Source organism: Acinonyx jubatus, chromosome A2 (assembly GCF_027475565.1).
Source record: "Acinonyx jubatus isolate Ajub_Pintada_27869175 chromosome A2, VMU_Ajub_asm_v1.0, whole genome shotgun sequence".
NCBI lineage: Eukaryota > Metazoa > Chordata > Mammalia > Carnivora > Felidae > Acinonyx > Acinonyx jubatus.
The window spans coordinates 107,221,851-107,238,413 of NC_069383.1; the positions used below are offsets into that span (position 1 = coordinate 107,221,851).

The following is a 16,563-nucleotide window of genomic DNA, read 5'->3' on the forward strand; positions in this document are numbered from 1 at the left end:
GGAGATTGGAGAATTAGGGATTCCTCCTCGAAACTTCCCAAGTTAGCATGGAACACTGAGAGTTGAGTCCTCTGAGATATATATTTTTTAATTGTTTAAATATGTATTCATTTTTGAGAGAAAGAGAGAGAGAGAACAGGGCAGGGGCAGAGAGATAGGGAGACACAGAATCTGAAGCAGGCTCCAGGCTCTGAGCTGTCAGCACGGAGCCCGACATGGGGTTCAAACCCACAAACTGCAAGATCATGACCTGAGCCGAAGTCAGACGCTTAACTGACTGAGTCACCCAGGCATCCCTGAACACAGGTTCTTAAACTTCACATAGTACACTTTACCAAAATTTCCCTTTATGATTAGTGGGTTTTGTATTCTACTTAAGAAATTGTTGCCTACTGCCAGTTCATGAAGAAGTTCTCTCTGTCTTCTAAAATCTTTATTGTTTGACAAAGGAGCAAAGTCTACTCAATGGAGGAAAGAGAGCTTTTCAACAAATGTTGCTGGCACAACTGGACATCCAAATGCAAAAATGTGAATCCAGGCACAGACCTTACACCCTTTTCAAATATTAACTCAAAATACATCACAGACCTAAATGTGAAATGCAAAATTCTGACTCCTAGAAGGTAACACAGAAGAAAATTTCATCACCTTGGTTATACAGTGAGTTTTAGATACAACATCGAAGGAACGATTTGTGAAGTAAACAATGGATGCACTCTCGCACATTGCTGATGGAATGCAAAATGACACAGTCACTTTGGAAGGCATTTTGGCAGTTTCTCACAAAACTAAACATACCATTACCATATGATCTAGCAACCACACTCTTTGGTCTTTACAAAAGGAGTTGTAAACTTACATACACACGAAAACCTGCACATGGATATGTATAGCAACTTTATTCATGATTTCCAAAACTTGGAAGCAACCAAAGTGTCTTCCTGTAGGTGAATGGATTGATAAACTGTGGGACATTCAGACAATAGGACTGAAAAGAAACGAGCTATCAAGCCATGAAAAGACATGGAGGAATCTTAAATGCATATTATCAAATGAAAAAAAGTCACTCTTAAAAGGCCACATAATGTAGGACTCTAACTTTATGATATTCTGGAAAAGGCAAAACCCCAATTTTTATTGGACACAATAAAAATCAGTGGCTAGCAGGAGTTGGAGAAGAGGAAAGGGATGAACTGGTGGAGCACAGGATGTTCAGGGAAGCAGAAACACGGTGGGATCCCATAATGATGAGTACGTATATTATGCTTTTGTCCAAACCCATATAACATGCAACACCAAGAGTAAACCCCAATGTACACTATGGACTCTGGGTGACACTGTGTGAGCATAGGTTCATCAACTGTAACAAATGTATCACTCTGGTGGGGGATGTTGGGATGGGGGGGTGTTGTGTGTGGCAGAAGGCAGTGGAGATGTAAGAAATCTCTGTACCTTCCCTTTAATTTTGTTGCAAACTTTAAACTGCTCTAAAAAATAAAGTGTTAATTTTAAAAAGAGAGGTATTAGAAAAAACTTTATTGTTTTACGTTTTATATTTCATTGCATGCAATTCTTCTAGAATTTTTTGTGTATAGCAGGAAGTGGAAGTCCAGAGATATTTTTCCAGTACCATATATGAGTAAATCTATCTCTGGGCCTGTATTCTGTTCCATTGTCAGTTTGTCTATCTTTGTGTTTATTATACCTTAAAAAGTTTTGTAATAATGGTAAAAAATATGTAACAGAGAATTTGCCATTTTAATAATTTCTAAATGTGCAGTTCAGAACTCTTTTACATTCACAGTATTGTGTAAGTATCACAAATATTTCATCACCCCAAACAGAAACTCTATGTTCATTAAGCAGTAACTTTCCATTAGCCACCAGTAGCCCCTGTTGGCCTCCAATCTACTTTCTGTCTCTGTAAATTTGCCCATACATGGTATCACATGTAAGTGAAATCATGTACCTGGCTTATTCCACTTAGCATAATGTTTTCAAGGTTTAAGCATATTGTTTATAGCAGCACTTTCAACAATAGCCAAATTATGGAAAAAGCCTAAATGTCCATCAACTGATGAATGGATAAAGAAATTATGGATGGAGGAGGAGCCAAGATGGCAGACAGCATGGAAGTTTTTTGTGTGTCTCGCGTCCATGAAATACAGCCAGACCAACACTAAACCATCCTACACACTTAGAAAACTGACTGGAGGATTAACACAACAATCTGCACAACCTGAACCACAGAATTCAGCAGGTACATGGCGCAGAGAAGTGGACTTGGGGAGCAACAGGTGCAGGAAGGGAGGTGCTTTTGCTAGCGGAGAGAGGATGGAGACTGGGGAGTGGGGAGAGAATATGGGAAAAGCACCCCTCCCCAAAAGCAGCTGGAGATAAAGTGGAAAATTGGAAACAGCTGCAGGGACTAAACTAAAAAGGGAGAAAGGAGAAAGGAGAGGGTTTAAATTCCATTAAGACTGTAAACACGGGGAGTGCAAAGTCTGCAACTCTGCAGCTCGATATCTGGCAGTGCTCTGGAGGGAAGGGCAAATCCCCAGGAACAGAGTGGGGTCAGGGAGGATCTTGGGCCACATGGGGAAAAGCAGTTCCACTGCTGGAAAGACATTTGATAGAGACTGTTGAAGCCACCTGGTCCCAGCAGACCCCAGAAAATGGCCACATTCGCTGGTGCTGGAACAAGGTCATTAAGGGTGAAGCCTAGTGCCAGATGTGTGTTGTGATCTTCCATAATCCCTGAAATGCTGCTGCTACACTAGCTCATGAACTTTTTCTGGGGTGGGCTGGCACCTGGCCGCAGTGTCGGGGCACCAGCAGCAGAAGGGTCCAGCAGGTGTTCCTGGGTGCAACCAGCATTTGGCCATTGATTGGTGAGACCCTTCTGCAGAGGGGCAAGACAGGTCAAAGCCGCAGTCTTTTGGAAGTAAGGGGCTGGGGAAAGCAGCTGCATCTGAGACAAAACTCAGGAGAGAGGTAGTGCCTGGGGACTGGTCACAAAGAGTGAAAAAGCAGGGAGTGGATGAAAACTGAAGACAGAGGGCAGGTGGGTGATTGCTGATCTGGGAGAACAGACTGGGTAGCTGGGTGGAGGCATTTTCACCACCCCTGCCCATGCGCATACGCACCTACGAGCGCCACAACAATCCATCCCAGTAGGCTACCAGCACCATCTAGTGGAAATCGGAGCCGTTACACTGAGCCCTGCCCAACTGGGCCAACTTCACTCTTCAGGAACACAAGTCTCACCACCGGCTTAGTTTATGGACTATAAAGCACTACATAGACTGACTTTTAGGGGAAAAGAAAGTAATTTCAGTCCTATTTCAATCTGTTAGCAGGTCCATCTATTCAATTTTCTTTCTTTTTTTTTCTCTTTTACACTTCTTTTTCTTGGATACAGAAAGAGAAAAAATTCATTTTAATTTTCAATTTTTATTAAAAATATTTTTTTAACTTTTATTACTATATTTTTTACTTTTGTGTAAGTTTTTTCAAATTCTATTTTACTTCCATTTTATTTTAGTCTACTACAGTGTATTGATCTTTTCAAATTTTCAAACAATTGCTTTTTTTCTTTTTCTTTTTTTACTCTTTTTTGTTTCTTTTTCTTGAAAGCAGAAAGAGAAAAACTTCATTTTTACCTTCAATTTCTGTTAAAAATATTTTTCTTTAATTTTTTACTATATTTTTTGCCTTTATGTAAATTTTTTCAAATTCTATTTTACTTCCATCATTTTGTTTTAGTCTACTACAGTGTATTCACTTTTTCAAATTTTCAAATGATTTCCTTTATTTTCCTTTTTATTCTTTCTTTTTTTTTGTTTCTTTTCTTTCTCTTGAATATAGAAAAAGAAAAAATTCATTTTTATTTTTAATTTTTAATAAAATATTTCTTTAATTTTTTTCCACTATATTCTTTACTTCTGTGTATATTTTTTTAAATTTTATTTTACTTCCATCATCTCATTTTAGTCTACTTCAGTGTATTCATTTTTTGAAATTCTCAAACGATTTCCTTTTTTTTCCTTTTTCCTCCCCTTTTTTCTCTAATCTGTCAAACCAATTTCAACACCCAGACCAAAACACACCTAGGATCTAGCATCATTTATTCGATTTGTGTGTGGGGGGGGGTTAATTTTTTAATTTTAATTTTTTTAATTTTAATTTTTCTACCTCATTAATTCCTTTTCTCCCTTCAAAATGACAAAACAAAGGAATTCACCCCAAAAGAAAGAGCACGAAGAAACGACAGCCAGGGATTTAACCAACACATATACAAGCAAGATGTCTGAACCAGAATTTAGAATCATGATAATAAGAATACTAGCTGGAGTTGAAAATAGATTAGAATCCCTTTATGCAGGGATAAAAGATGTAAAAAATAGCCAGAATGAAATTAAAAATGCTATAACTGAGCTGCAATCATGGATGGATGCAGCGGCGGCAAGGATGGACGAGGCAGAAAAGAGAATCAGTGATATAGAGGACAAACTTATAGAGAATAGTGAAGCAGAAAAAAAGAGGGAGACTAAGGCAAAAGAGCATGATTTAAGAATTAGAGAAATCAGTGACTCATTAAAAAGGAACAACATCAGAATCATAGGGGTCCTAGAAGAGGAAGAGAGAGAAATAGGGGTAGAAGGGTTATGTAAGCAAATCATAGCGGAAAACTTTCCTAACCTGGGGAAAGACACAGACATCAAAATCCAGGAAGCACAGAGGACCCCCATTAGATTCAACAAAACCTGACCATCAACAAGGCATATCATAGTCAAATTCACAAAATACTCAGGTAAGGAGAGAATCATGAAAGCAGCAAGGGGAAAAAAGTCCCTAACCTACAAGGGAAGACAGATCAGGTTTGCAGCAGACTATCCACAGAAAGTTGGCAGGCCAGAAAGGAGTGGCAGGATATAGTCAATGTGCTGAATCAGAAAAATATGCAGCCAAGAATGCTTTATCCAGCAAGGCTGTCATTCAAAATAGAAGGAGAGATAAAAAGTTTCCCAGACAAACAAAAGTTAAAGGAGTGTGTGACCACTAAACCAGCCCTGCAAGAAATTTTAAGAAATTCTCTCTGAGGGGAGAAAAGATAAAACACACACACACACACACACACACACACACACACACACACACACCAAAAGCAAAAAAGATTAGAAAGGCCCAGAGAACACCACCAGAAACTCCAACTCTACAGGCATCATAATGGCAATAAATTCATATCTTTCAGTACTCACTCTAAATGTCAATGGACTCAATGCTCCAATTAAAAGACAGAGAGTAACAGAATGGATAAGAACAAGATCCATCTATATGCTGTTTACAAGAGACCCACTTTAGACCTAAAGACACCTTCATATTGAAAATAAGGGGATGGAGAACCATCTATCATGCTAATGGTCAACAAAAGAAAGCCAGAGTAGCCATACTTATCTCAGACAATCTAGACTTTAAAATAGACTGTATCAAGAGATGCAGAAGGGCATTATATCATAATCAAGGGGTCCATCCACCAAGAAGACCTAACAATTGTAAACATTTATGCACCAAATGTGAGAGCATCCAAATATATACATCAATTAATCACAAACATAAAGAAAGTCACCGATAGTAATACCATAATAGTAGGAGGCTTCAACACCCCATTCACCGCAATAGATCATCAAATCAAAAAATCAACAAGGAAACAATGGCTGTGAATGACACACTGGACCAGATGGACTTAACAGATATATTCAGAACATTTCATCCTAAAGAAGCAGAATATACATTCTTCTCCAGTGCACATGGAACATTCTCCAGAATAGACCATATACTGGGACACAAATCAGCCCTAATTAAGTACAAAAAGATCGAGATCATACCGTGCATATTTTCAGACCACAATGCTACAAAACTCGAAATCAACCACAAGAAAAAATTTGGAAAGGTAACAAATACTTGGAGACTGAAGAACATCCTACTAAAGAATGAATGGGCTAACCAAACAGTTAAAGAGGAAATTAAAAAGTATATGGAAGTCAATGAAAATGATAACACCACAACCCAAAACCTCTGGGACGTAGCAAAGGCAGTCATAACAGGAAAGTGTATAGCAATCCAGGCCTTTCTAAAGAAGGAAGAAAGATCTCAGATACACAACCTAACCTTACACCTTAAGGAAGTGGAAAAAGAACAGCAAATAAAACCCAAAACCAGCAGAAGACAGGAAATAATAAAGATTAGAGCAGAAATTAATGCTATTCATTCCAAAAAAAAAAAAACAAACAAACAGTAGAACAGATCAATGAAACCAGAAGTTGCTTCTTTGAAAGAATTAACAAAATTGATAAACCACTAGCCAGTCTGATCAAAAAGAAAAAGGAAAGGACCCAGATAAATAAAATAAAGAATGAAAGAGGAGAGATCACAATCAACACAGCAGAAATAAAGACAATAATAAAAGAATATTATGGCCAATTATATGCCAATAAAATGGGCAATATGGAAGAAATGGACAAATTCCTAGAAACATATACACTACAAAAACTGAAACAGAAAGAAATAGAAAATTAGAACAGACCCATAACAAGTAAGGAAATCGAATTAGTAATCAAAAATCTGCCAAAAAACAAGAGTCCAGGGCCAGATGGCTTTCCAGGGGAATTCTACCAAACATTTAAGGAAGAGTTAACACCTATTCTCTTGAAGCTGCTCCAAAAAATAGAAATGGAAGGAAAACTTCCAAACTCATTCTATGAAGCCAGCATTACCTTGATTCCAAAACCAGACAGAGACCCCACTAAAAAGGAAAACTATAGACCAAGTTCCCTGATGAACATAGATGCAAAAATCCTCAACAAGATATTAGCCAAACAGCTCCAAATTATTACATTAAAAAAATTGTTCACCACGATCAAGTGAGCTTTATACCTGGGATGCAGGGCTGGTTGAATACCTGCAAAACAATTAACATGATTCATCACATCAATAAAAGAAAGGACAAGAACCATATGATCCTCTCAATAGATGCTGGGAAAGCACTTAACAAAATACAGCATCCTTTCTTGATAAAAACCCTCAAGAAAGTAGGGATAGAAGGAGCATACCTCGAGATCATAAAAGCCATATATGAACGACCCAACACTAATATCATCCTCAATAGGGAAACACTGACAACTTTCCACCTAAGGACAAGAACAAGACAGGGATGTCCACTCTCACCACTGTTATTCAACATAGTATTGGAAGACTTAACCTCTGCAATCAGACAACACAAAGGAAGAAAATGCATCCAAATCGGCCAGGAGGAGGTCAAATTTTCACTCTTCACAAATGACATAATACTCTATATGGCAAACCAAAAAGATTCCACCAAAAAACTGCTAGAATTGATTCATGAATTCAGCAAAGTTGCAGGATATAAAATCAATGCACAAAAATCAGTTGCATTCCTATATACCAACAATGAAGTCACAGAAAGAGAAATCAAGGAATCGATCCCATTTACAGTTGCACCAAAACCCATAAAATACCTAGGAATAAATCTAACCAAAGAGGTGGAAAATCTATACACTGAAAACTCTAGAAAGCTTATGAAAGAAATTGAAGAAGACACCAAAAAATGGAAAAAGATTCCATGCTCCTGGATAGGAAGAACAAATATTGTTAAATGTCAATACTACCCAAAGCAATCTACATATTCAATGCAGTCCCTATCAAAATAACACCAGCATTCTTCACAGAGCTAGAGCAAATAATCCCAAAATATGTATGGAACCAGAAAAGACCCCAAATAGCCAAAGCAATCTTGAAAAAGAAAACCAAAGAAGGAGGCATCACAATCCCAGACTTCAGGCTATACTACAAAGTTGTAATCATCAAGACAGTATGGTACTGGCACAAGAACAGACACTCAGATCAATGGAACAGAATAGAGAACCCAGAAATGGACCCACAAATGTATGGCCAACTAATCTTTGACAAAGCAGGAAAGAATATCCAATGGAATAAAGACAGTCTCTTCAGCAAGTGGTGCTGGGAAAACTGGACAGCGACACGTAGAAGAGTGAACCTGGACCACAATACTGACTTATTTCGCTTAGCATAATACCCTCTAGCTCTAAGCAGGTCATTGCAAATGGCAAGATTTCATTCTCTCTCTCTCTCTCTCTCTCTCTCTCTCTCTTTTTTTATGGATATCTAATTTAATTCAATTTTTTATTTTTTAAAATTTACATCCAAACTAGTTAGCATATAGTGAAACAATGATTTCCAGAGTAGATTCCTTAGTGCCCCTTACCCATTTAGCCCATCACCCCTCCCACCACCCCTCCAGTAACCCGCAGTTTGTTCTCCATATTTATGAGTCTCTTCTGTTTTGTCCCCCTCCCTGTTTTTGTACTATTTTTGTTTCCCTTCCCTTATATTCATCTGTTTTGTCTCTTAAAGTGCTCATATGAGTGAAGTCATATGATATTTGTCTTTCTCTGACAGAATAATTTCACTTAGCATAATACCCTCCAGGTCCATCCATGTAGTTGCAAATGGCAAGATTTCATTCTTTTTGATTGCTGAATAATACTCCATGGTGTATATATACACCAAATCTTCTTTATCCATTCATTCATTGATGGACATTTGGGCTCTTTCCATACTTTGGCTATTGTTGATAGTGCTGCTATAAACATGAGGGTGCATGTGTCCCTTCAAAACAGCACACCTGTATCCCGTGGATAAACGCCTAGTAGTGCAATTGCTGGGTCGTAGGGTCATTCTATTTTTAATTTTTTGAGGAACCTCCATACTGTTTTCCAGAGTGGCTGCACCAGCATGCATTGCCACCAACAATGCAAAAGAGATCCTCTTTCTCTGCATACTTGCCAACATCTGTCGTTGCCTGAGTTGTTAATGTTAGCCATTCTGACAAGTGTGAGATGGTATCTCATTGTGGTTTTGATCTGTATTTCCCTGATGATGAGTGATGTTGAGTAGTTTTTCATGTGTCAGTTGGCCATCTGGATGTCTTCTTTGGAGAAGTGTCTATTCATGTCTTTTGCCCATTTCTTCACTGGATTATTTGTTTTTTGGGTGTTGAGTTTGATAAGTTCTCTGTAGATTTTGGATACTAACCCTTTATCTGATATGTCATTTGCAAATATCTTCTCCCATTCTGTCGGTTGCATTTTAGTTTTGTTGATTGTTTCCTTTGCTGTGTAGAAGCTTTTTGTTTTGATGAGGTCCCAGTAGTTCATTTTTGCTTTTGTTTCCCTTGCCTCTGGAGGCGTGTTGAGTAAGAAGTTGCTGTGGCCAAGATCAAAGAGGTTTTTGCCTGCTTTTTTCTCGAGGACTTTGATGGCTTCCTTTCTTACAATGAAGTCTTTTAACCATTTTGAGTTTTTGTGTATGGTGTGAGAAAGTGGTCCAGGTTCACTCTTCTGCATGTCACTGTCCAGTTTTCCCAGCACCACTTGCTGAAGAGACTGTCTTTATTCCATTGGATATTCCTTTCTGCTTTGTCAAAGATTAGTTGGCCATACATTTGTGGGTCCATTTCTGGGTTCTCTATTCTGTTCCATTGATCTGAGTGTCTGTTCTTGTGCCAGTACCATACTGTCTTGATGATTACAACTTTGTAGTATAGCCTGAAGTCTGGGATTGTGATGCCTCCTTCTTTGGTTTTCTTTTTCAAGATTGCTTTGGCTATTTGGGGTCTTTTCTGGTTCCATACATATTTTGGGATTATTTGCTCTAGCTCTGTGAAGAATGCTGGTGTTATTTTGATAGGGACTGCATTGAATATGTAGATTGCTTTGGGTAGTATTGACATTTAACAATATTTGTTCTTCCTATCCAGGAGCATGGAATCTTTTTCCATTTTTTGGTGTCTTCTTCAATTTCTTTCATAAGCTTTCTAGAGTTTTCAGTGTATAGATTTTCCACCTCTTTGGTTAGATTTATTCCTAGGTATTTTATGGGTTTTGGTGCAACTGTAAATGGGACCGATTCCTTGATTTCTCTTTCTGTGACTTCATTGTTGGTGTATAGGAATGCAACCGATTTCTGTGCACTGATTTTATATAAGATTTCATTTTCTTTTATGGCTGAGTAATATTCTGGTGTGTGTGTGTGTGTGTGTGTGTGTGTGTGTATACATATATATACCACATCTTCTTTATCCATTCATCAGTCAATGGACATTGGGCTGCTTCCATAATTTGGCTGCTGTTGATAATGTTGCTATAAATATCATGGTGCATGTATCCCTTCATGTTTTCTATTCTGTTCCATGGATCTATGTGCCTATGTTTGTACCAGTACCATACTGTCTTCATCACAATACCTTTGTAATAGAAGTTGAAGCCTGGAATTATGATGCCTACAGCTTTCCCTTCTTCTTCAAGGCTGCTTTTAGTTATTTGGGGTCTTTTGTTGCTCTATACAAACTTTACAATGGTTTGTTCTACCTCCATGAAAAATACCGTTGGTATTTTGATCGGGGTTGCATTAAATTCGTAGACTGCTTTGGGTAGTATAGATTTTTTAAAATTTTTTTTAATCTTTATTTTTGAGAGAGAGACAGAGTGTGAGCAGGGGAGGAGCAGAGAGAGAGGGAGACACAGAATCCAAAGCAGGCTCCAGGCCCTGAGCTGTTAGCACAGAGCCTGACGTGGGGCTTGAACTCACAAACCATGTGATCATGACCAGAGCCGAAGTCGGATGCTCAACCAACTGAGCCACCCAGGTGTCCCTGGGTAGTATAGATATTGTTAACAATATTTTTTCTTCTAATCCATGAGCAAGCAATGTCTTTCCATTTCTTTATATCATCTTCAATTTCTTCCATCAGTGTTTTATAGTTTTCAAAATACAGATCTTTTACCTCTTTGGTTAGATTTATTCCTAAATGTCTTATTGTTTTTGGTGTAATTGTGAATGGGATTGATTCCTGAATTTCACTTTCTGCAGCCTCATTATTGATGTAAAAAATGCAACAGATTTCTCTGTTGATTTTGTATCCTGCAACTTTACTGAATTTTTGAATTAGTTATAGCAACTTTTGGTGGAGTGTTTGGGTTTTTTTTATGTGGAGTATCATCTTGTCTGCAAATAGTGAAAGTTTGACTTCTTCCCTGCTAATTCAGATGCCTTTTTTTTTTAATGTGTTTTTTTTTTTTTTTTTGAGACAGAGAGAGACAGAGCAGGAGCAGGGGAGGGGCAGAGAGGGAGGGAGACACAGAATCCGAAGCAGGCTCCAGGCTCTGAGCCGTCAGCACAGAGCCCGACACGGGGCTCGAACTCACGGACTGTGAGATCATGACCTGGGCCGAAGTCGGCCACTTAACCGACTGAGCCACCCAGGCGCCCCCAGATGCCTTTTATCTCTTTTTGATGTCTTATTGCTGTGACTAGGACTTCTAGTACTATGTTAAATAACCATGGTGAGAGTGGACACTGTTTTCTTCTTAAAGGAAAAGCTCTCCATTTTTCCCCATTGAGGATGATATTAGTTGTGGGCTTTTTTTATATGGCTTTTATGATGTTGAGGTATGTTGCATCTATCCCTACTATGTTGATAGTTTTTATCAAGGATGGATGTGGTACTCTGTCAAATGCTTTTTCTGCCTATATTGAAATGATCTTTCGGTTTTTACCCTTTCCTTTATTACTGTCGTGTATCATGTTGATTGATTTGTGAATTCTGAACCACCCTTGCAACCCAGCAATAAATCCCACTTGATCGTGGTGAATGAGTTTAATGTATTTATGGATTTGATTTGCTAGTATTTTGTTGAGAAGTTTTGCATCTATGTTCACCAGGGATATTGGCCTGTAGTTCTCTTTTTTAGTGGAGTCTTTATCTGATTTTGGTATTCAGGTAATGCTGGCCTCATAGAAGGAGTTTGGAAGTTTACCTTCATTGCCATTTTTTGTAATAGTTTGAGAAGAACATTTGGTAGAGTTTTTCTTTAAATGTTTAGTAGAGTTCACCTGTGGAGCCATCTGGCCCTGGACTCTAGTTTGTTGGGAGTTTTTTATTACTGATTTAATTTCTTTGCTGTTTATCAGTCTGTTGTTTTCTATTTATTCCTGTTTCAGTTTTGGTAGTTTATGTTTCTAGAAACTTACCTATTTTTCTAGGTTGTCCAATTTGTTGGCATATAGTTTTTCTTTTTTTTTTTAAGATTAAAAAAAATTTTTTTAACGTTTATTTATTATTGAGAGACAGAGAGAGACAGAGCATGAGCAGGGGAGGGGCAGCGACAGGAGACACAGAATCTGAAGCAGGCTTCAGGCTCTGAGCAGTCAGCACAGAGCCCGACACAGGGCTCAAACTCATAAACCGTGAGATCATGATCTGAGTCAAAGTCAGATGTTTAACTGACTGAGCCACCCAGGTGCCCCGCATATAGTTTTTCATAATATTCTCTTATAATTGTTTGTATTTCTGTGGTGTTGACTGTTACTTCTATCTTATGTAAATTTTTTCTTGTGGTTGACTTCCAGTTTCATAGCAAAACTGAATAAATGGTAAAAAAAAAAAAAAAAGAACGTCCATCTAAATTGAAATGGAAGAACTAAAACTCACTATCTGTAGCTGACACAATATTATATATAAAAAGCCCTAAAGACTCCACAAAAAAAAAATTAATTAAAAAATTGCAATCCCTAGCACGATAACACCAGCATTCTTCACAGACCTAGAATACACAATCCTAAAATTTGCATGAAACCAGAAAAGACCCCAAATAGCCAAAGCAATCTTGAAAAAGAAAACTGAAGATGGAGGCATGACAATCCCAGACTTCAGGCTATACTACAAAGCTGTAACCATCAAGACAGTATGGTACTGGCACAAAAATAGACACTCAGACCAATGGGACAGAATAGAGAACCCAGAAGTGGACCCACAAATGTATGTCCAACCAATCTTTCACAAAGCAGGAAAGAATATCCAGTGGAATAAAGGCAGTCTCTTCAACAAATGGTGCCGGGAAAACTGGACAGCGATATGCAGAAAAATGAACCTGGACCACTTTCTTACACCATACACAAAAATGACTTAAAACAATGAAAGGCTTAAATGTAAGACAGGAAGCCACCAAAATCCTAGAGGAGAAAAGAGGCAAAAACCTCTTTGACTTCAGCTGCAGCAACTTCTTACATCTCTGGAGGCAAGGGAAACAAAAGCAAAAATAAACTATTGGGACCTCATCAAAATAAAAAGCTTCTGTACAGTGAAGGAAACCATCAGCAAAACTAAAAGGCAACTGAAGGAATGGGAGAAGATATTTGCAAGTGCCATATCAGATAAAGGGTTAGTATCCAAAATCTATAGAGAACTTATCAAACTCAACATCCAAAAAACAAATAATCCAGTGAAGAAATGGGCAAAAGACATGAATAGACACTTCACCCAAGAAGACATCCAGATGGCCAACTGACACATGAAAATATGCTCAACAGCACTTATCACCAGGGAAATACATATCAAAACCACAATGAGATGCCAACTCATCCCTGTCAGAATGGTTAGCATTAACAACTTAGGCAACGACAGATGTTGGCAAGGATGTAGAGAAAGAAGATCTCCTTTGCACTGCTGGTAGGAATGCAAACTGGTGCAAGAGAGGAGGACAGGATCTGAGGCTGGCTCTGCACTGATAGCAGAAAGCAAACTGTAGGGCTCAAACTCACAAATGCTATCATGACCTGAGCTGAAGTCAGACGCGTACCAATGGAGCCACTCAGATGCCCCAATAGCCCAAGCAATCTTGAGAAAAAAGGACAAAACTGGAGGCATCACACTCCCTGATATCCAACTATATTACACAGGTATAGTTGTGAAAGGAGTATGGTATTTGCACAAAAACAGTCACATAGATCAATAGAAGAAAACAGATAACCAAGAAATAAACCCACACATATATGGTCAATGTATTTACAACAAAAAAGCCAAGAATATACAGTGGGGAAAGGACAGTCTCTTCAATAAATGATATGGGTAAAAACTGGACAACCACATGCAAAAAAAATGATGGCTAGACCATTGTCTTACACCATACACAAAATTCAACTCAAAATGGATTATAACAATTTGAATGTAAGACCTGAAACCAAACACGGCAGAGAAGTAGGGGGATCCATACGTCCTGCGTCTCTCAAACAAAGAAGTGTAGAAGCCAAAGGACTTTGAACACCAGAGCCTGGGAGGAAAAGAGACTGAATCTACTAGGAAGAAAATTGGAAAGCTGGAAAAAAGATAGGTGGGTAACTGCGAACTGGAGGAGATTAATAAAAGGGTATGTGGGCATGGAGGGGAGGGACCCCCTTCTGCGGAGAGACAAAGGGAACAGAAAGAGTGGCTAGGGAAGTGTAGGACCATTGCTGGAGAGGAGAAAGCCCTCAGACTGAGACTGAGAAGGATGCAATCTCTAACTGCTGGGCTTTCTTCAGACTGGGGCCGGCTCCCTGTTCACACACCTGGGGAGGTGGGGAGCCAGGCCTGGGTGAGGTGGTAGGTCAGAGGCTCAGTGCACAGCTGGAGAAAGTGGTTCCCTCCCTGGAGGGCTGCATGATACCACAGAACCTGCCTGAGTCCACCCCCCCCCCCTTGGGCACAGTCTGCAGGAGGATAAGGCAGCTGTTTCCCTGGAGTGCTGTGGGAAAAGACAAAGCCTGCCTGCGTCCACCACCTCGGGGGCTGGCGGCGAGGGCAGCAGCTCTCAGTTCACAATAGGAGAAGTCAGTCCTCCCTGTAGTGTGGCGGCACAGACACAGCCAGCTGGGACCACATATTGCTGCACTGAGAGGTGCTTCCCCAGCACCAGAGCACATGGGGTGGGACTTTGAGTCCTAGCCAAGAGCAGCGTCAGGGGAGTTGGTGGAGCAAGAAGGACCACCGCTGTCTGCACCCGCGGCATAGTGAGGACGACTCAAACAGAGTCCACTGGGTCTGGTTCTGTGCAAAAGAGACTGGGACATCACCATCCCCCCCCCCCCCCGGCCCACCACCACCACCACCACCACCACCATCACCACCACCAAGGTGGGGCCTCAGGGATAACTCCCAGGGCCCATAGTGGAGGTGGGTCCAGAAAACGCCAATCCACACCCCCTTGTACTGGGTAACTGCATATCTACCAGAATGGCACAGACCCTGCAAACAGCTACACCTGACAAGCGATGCAGCATTGCCTGGATTAACGCTAGGTCCATTCTGGATATATAGATATACTCTCCCCCCACCCCCATTTCTCCTCCTTATCTCTTCCCTCCCCTGGGCTGGTGACTCTGGTTGCTGGTCTGTCTGAACAGGCATATTTAATCAATTGTCTTGATACATGTTCTACGCCTCCTTCTTTACACTCCTTTCTCTCTCTCTGGAATAAATCAAGCCATATAGTTTCTCTGAATAATTTTATCTTTGTTTCGTTTTCCCCACCTCCTTCTTTATTTTCCTTTCTCTCTCTCTCTCTCTCTCTCTCGGAATTCAGCCTTTTTGTCTCTCTGCCAAATCAATGTTTATTCCTCACCCCACCCCTCCAGTTGCATTTGTTTCTTTGTATATGTTCTTCATCAGCACTGCCTAAACCCTTTCATTACTTATAGTCGGTGTTTGGGGGATTTTTTTTTTAAGTCTTGAGGTTTTTATTTTTGTTTATTTGTTTGTTTTTTGTTATTTGTGTGTTTGCGTGTTTTTGTGTCCTATTTGTCTATCTGTTTTCCTTTACAGGGCTACTCCAAGGAACAAATCAAAGCACACCTGATCGAGTGTATAAAATATTACTACGAGTAGGGTAATAAAATAACCAAAGTCACAATAACAGTAAGTGACGATCCCTGAAAAAACACCTCCTGAAGGGCCACACCCTAGACAGTGTATGACCCTCCATTAATATAGCAGTGCTCACAGGTGCAGAGCACACAAGCTTTTAAAATGCATCAGGGGCTGAAAACTAGTTAAAATGACAAAACGGAAGAATTCTCCTCAAAAGAAACTCCAGGAAGTAGTGACAGCTAACGAATTGATCAAAACCAATATAAGCAATATAACAGAACAACAATTTAGAATAATAGTCATAACCTTAATCACTGGGCTTGAAAAAAGCATACAGGACAGCAGAGAATCTATTGCTACAGAGATCAAGGGACTAAGAAATAGTCATGATGAATTTAAAAAAATGCTATAAATGAGGTACAAAATAAAATGGAGGTGGCCATAGCATGGATTTAAGAGGCAGAGGAGAGAATAGGTGAATTAGAAGATAAAATTATGGAAAAAGAGGAAGCTGAGTAAAAGAGAGATAAAACGATCCAGGAGTATGAGGGGAGAATTAGAGAACTAAGTGATGCAATTAAACGGAACAATATCCATGTCATAGGAATCCAGACGAAGAAGAGAGAGAGAAAGGGGCAGAAGGTGTACTAGAACAAATCACAGCTGAGAACTTCCCTGATTTGGGGAAGGAAACAGGCATTGAAAGCCAGTGGCACAGAGAACTCCCTTCAGAAGGTAACTTGAATTGATTTTCTGCATGACATATCATAGGATAAAGG

The 16,563-nt window shown here is 39.5% G+C and overlaps 1 protein-coding gene across 4 annotated transcripts in view; it reads right to left on the reverse strand.

Moving 5' to 3' along the window:
- ALDH1L1 (aldehyde dehydrogenase 1 family member L1) overlaps nucleotides 1-16,563 on the reverse strand; it is a 117,252-nt gene that overhangs the window by 83,293 nt on the left and 17,396 nt on the right. The window lies entirely within an intron of this gene.